Raw genomic sequence first — 5,000 nt, 5'->3', positions numbered from 1 at the left:
CTGCCGTGAGGCTACATTAGATGCTGTAACTGAAAATGTATTCTACCGTCCTGATCATCAGGAACATCAGGCAATAACCTAGCTCATTTCTTAAAGTTTTACAGCCTATAAAGTTTATCTTCTAAAGTTTAATTGGCTTTTGACTCATCCCACACCCCGGGCCAATGGAGGAAGTTTGTTTTGGTGTGGGACCTGCATCCCGTCCCAGCGGGTCAAACGAGCAGACCAACAGGGACAGACGACATCACCACACCCAGATATGACACACTTTCTCTCTCTCTCTCTCTCTCTCTCTCTCTCTCTCTCTCTCTCTCTCTCTCTCTCTCTCTCTCTCTCTCCCTCTCCCTCTCCCTCTCCCCTCTCTCTCACACACAAACTCTCTCTCACACACACAGACACACATACAAACCCTCTTTCTTTCTCTCTCTCTCTCTCTCTCTCACATACACACACACACACACACACACACACACACACACACACACACACACACACACACACACACACAGACACACACACACACACACACACACACACACACACACACACTGTGACACTCATTTCACCCCTACTTTCAAAGCATACAGTAGTCACTGCGGATGCAGTGAAATTAGCACACATCTTTTGCTATGCTCATTCCTGAGCCAAACTGCCCAGTTTTACTGATCTGAGGACAGAGTTAGAGTAAGCTCTTTGAAAATGAGTCCATGACCAGTCGTAATCCTGTGTGAAACGGACGGTCACTATTACATAACCAGATTTGCCCATTTATCCTAATTATGCCCTACAGGAGTGGTAAGGATTTTGTCCAGTCCCGGCATGAACTCTTAGTTGTGACATCCTGACTCTTACTTTTACAAAACGAGGTGACGCTTGAACACAGTGAGCTGCAACTAACGATTATTTTCACAGTCGATTTATGTGTCTGTTATGTTCTCGATTTGTTATTTTGATTGATAAAAATGGTGAAAACATTTTGATCAGTGTTTCCCAACGCCCAATATTATGTCCTCAAATGCCTGAATTTAAGTGGAGTAAGTAGCTGAAAGTATTCAAGTTTCAGAAGCTGTAATCAGAGAGTTTGTTTCCTTAGAAATGGCACCAACAAAGTAACTGATAGCAAAATATTTGTTGATTTATTTCATATGTGACAACCGATCGATTTGCCCTAGTTCAGACAGTACCCTAAAACGCTAAGTAGTACCCTAAAGCTCTAAGCAGTACCCTAAAACATTAAGCAGTACATGAAGTGCCCTAAATGTACTGCTTAATGTTTTAGGGTACTGCTTAGAGCTTAGGGTACTGGTTAGAGCTTAGGGTACTGCTTAGAGCTTAGGGCACTGCTTAGAGCTTAGGGTACTGCTTAGTGTTTTAGGGCCTAAAACACTAAGCAGTGCCCTAAGCTCTAAGCAGTGCCCTAAGCTCTAAGCAGTACCCTAAGCTTTAAGCAGTACCCTACATTAAGCAGTACATGAAGTGCCCTAAAACACTAAGTAGTACCCTAAGGTGGGGATTGTGGAGGTCCTATCCTGTCTGCACCCCAGATCAGGTCACCCGGGATTTCCTTTTTAGACAGGAAAACGTCTTTTATCTTCCAGAGGATGTTAGCATGTAGGCCAGCTGAAGTGATGGGGAATCTTAGCGAAGTGTGCTGCTAGCGCCTGCTAGCATGTAGGCCAGCTGAAGTGATGGGGAAACTTAAAGTAGGTTGAGGCCAGGGAGGGAGTGGTGTTTGTTGTCGGGGGGGGATGAGGGGGAGAGAAGGGCCCCTCATGTGTCCTCTCCGTCATCCTGTGTCCCAGGGCAACTGCCTGGTATCCCATAGCAACTGCCTCCCAGAGGGAGCTCGGGAGGAGAGGGACCCAATGATGGAGCTGGCAGACAGAAGGGTTTAATGTGGGTTTGAAATGGCCCAGGGTGCTTACTGGCCTCGCGTCTATTTATGAGTTTATAAGTGTTTGTGTGAGTTTTGATCTCTCACCCTGTCAGTCACTCTCACTCACTGCGTGTGTGTGTGTGTGTGTGTGTGTGTGTGTGTGTGTGTGTGTGTGTGTGTGTGTGTGTGTGTGTGTGTGTGTGTGTGTGTGTGTGTGTGTGTGTGTGTGTGTGTGTGTGTGTGTGTGTGTGTGTGTGTGTGTGTGTGTGTGTGTGTGTGTGTGTGTGTGTGTGTGTGTGTGTGTGTGTGTGTGTGTGTGTGTGCATGCGCGCGCGCGCTGAAGGGAGAATTTGGGATGGTTTGTGTGAAGGCTCTATAAATAGGGAGGCTTATGCCAACCTCCTACCCACACAGCCACAGCCTTCAGGCACAGTCCATGATGGAGAGAGGGAAGGAGGTGAATGATGGACAGAGACAGACAATACTGATGGAGGAAGGGAATGATGGACAGACTGATGGAGGAAGAGACTTGATGGGAGAAGGATGAGCAGGAGAACATCTCCTCCAGAAAAGTGTTATCCTGGGTAGCCATTGACAGAACAACATCACCAACATCTCCTCCAGAAAAAAAAAAAAAATGAATAACTGAATTTACTGAATAACCATTGACTGCAGAGCAGCACCTCCAGAGAAGCGTTATTCTGGATAGCCACTGACGATCGAGCCTCACGTGTTGATAGCCACTGACGATCGAGCCTCACGTATGGACTGCTGTGTAAAGATTTAGTGGAGATCAGGACCCATACGCACAACTTTATCGTAAGGGTAAAACTTGCAGTCTGGCAGATGTACAGAATTGGATTTATATCGCATTTTTGATGAACTATTCATATTTAAACCACCTCTGTTGCTTGTTAGACACTCAGATTGTAATGTGGGGGTTTCAAGAGCCTTCTGACATTTGTAAATGCCATTGAACAGTCTGGTGTGTGTGTGTGTGTGTGTGTGTGTGTGTGTGTGTGTGTGTGTGTGTGTGTGTGTGTGTGTGTGTGTGTGTGTGTGTGTGTGTGTGTGTGTGTGTGTGTGTGTGTGTGTGTGTGTGTGTGTGTGTGTGTGTGTGCGCGCGAGTGTGCGTGTGTGTGTGAGAGAGAGAGCTCCCAAGTTCCACTTGCTGTTCCACCAGTGTCTGGCGTTCCCAGGCTTCTTGACATTCAACATTCCTGTGTGTGTGTCTGCCTGTGTGTCTGTGTGTGTGTTTGAGAGAGAGGGAGAGAGATAGAAGGAGAGAGAAGGAAAAGACACAGGAATGTCCTGAGCAACTTTATCAGCGTAACGGACACACACACTCTGGACACACACACACACACACACACACACACACTTGGGCACCTGACCACTACAAATCACATGCATGCTTTATCTCTAGTGATGTCACTGAAACCACACCCACTGAACCATAGACGCTGTAGATACCCACTCCTGCTGTTGCTGACCCCTGCCTCTTATTCTCTCCCTGGACACACACACACACACACAACCACACACCACACAACCACACACACACACACACACAACCACACAACCACACACCACACACACACACCAACACTCACACACCCACTCCTCCTGCTGTTGCTGACCCCTGCCTCTCATTCTCTCCCTGGACACACACACACACACACACACACACACACACACACACACACACACACACGGCAGAGCCCAGGGTGTCCTACTTTAGCCTGGACAACTTCTCTTACTCCTCTCACGAGGGCCTAGAGGCAGCAGACTGACCTTGCTTTACACTCTCTCTCTCTCTCACACACACACACACACACACACACAGAGACATACAAACCCGCAAACCCCTTCTCTTTCTCTCTCTCAGTCTCTTTATCTCTCTCTCTCACTCTCACACACACACACACACACACACACACACACACACAAACAGAGACATACATACCCACCTACCCCTTCTCTCTCTCTCTCTCTCACACACACACACACACACACACACACACACACACACACACACACACACACACACACACACACACACACACACACACACACTCAAACACACTCAAACATACACACCCATCCCCTCTCTCACACACACACTATCTTTCGGAAACACACACACACACACACACAAACTCACTCTCACTCACTCTCTCTCTCTCTCACACACACTCGCACTCTCTCACTCTCACTCTCACTCTCACTCTCACTCTCACTCTCTCTCACACACACACTCACACACACACACACACACAATCTCTCTCTCACTCTCTCTCTCTCTCTCTCTCTCACACACACACACACACACCCCTCCAGTGGCCCCGGTGCATTAGTGTCCCAGCATGCTGTATGGGGTTGTGATGGCGTGATGAAGAGCCCGTTGGAGTTAATGACCCTCCTCCTCCTCCTCCTGCGAGGCCCCCAGGGCACACCACAGCGTGCCTGACTGAAAATGGGGCGCTGGTGAAAGACCCCACAAACAACATGTAGAGCGCACCAAACACACACACATACACACACACACACACACATAGTGTACACAAACATGGCCTCATTTTTCCTCGTTTTTTCTTTGTCCCCCCCTTAGTGATGCTGCGTTGACAACTGTCTGACAACACACACACACACACACACACACACACACACACACACACTTGTCCTGCCTTATTGGTGCTGCCTTGACATCTGTACACACACACACACACACATACACAGACACACACACAAACACACACCCTCTTGTCCTGTCTTGACATGTGGCCGTCCAGTCCTACCCTCTGTATCCAGGGTCAGCATCAGTCACATGAGGAGAGGAATGGATGATGAGAATCAAGATAAGAGTGAGTGAGAGAGAGAGAGAGAGGGAGAGAAGGAGAGAAAAGTGTGTGTCCAAGGACCCCCAGGGGTCAGTGACTGTAGGACTGGACAGGAGTGTGTGTCTTTTCCTTTTCTCTCTCTCTCTCACACACACACACACACACACACACACACACACGTCAAGAAGCCTGGGAACATCAGACATGGGTGAACCTCGGAGCTCACTCTCACTCTCACTCTCACTCACACAAAACTTGATTGCTGGATGCAGTTTAGAAAATGG

General features: G+C 48.0%; 1 protein-coding gene across 1 annotated transcript in view; it reads left to right on the top strand.

Annotated features, from left to right (window-relative positions):
* LOC134087329 (rho-related GTP-binding protein RhoA-D) overlaps nt 1-5,000 on the top strand; it is a 20,027-nt gene that overhangs the window by 873 nt on the left and 14,154 nt on the right. The window lies entirely within an intron of this gene.

Source organism: Sardina pilchardus, chromosome 7, assembly GCF_963854185.1.
Source record: "Sardina pilchardus chromosome 7, fSarPil1.1, whole genome shotgun sequence".
Classification (NCBI taxonomy): Eukaryota; Metazoa; Chordata; class Actinopteri; order Clupeiformes; family Clupeidae; genus Sardina; species Sardina pilchardus.
Note: the sequence above shows the minus strand (reverse complement) of the source record. Positions and strands in the feature narration are given on the sequence as shown.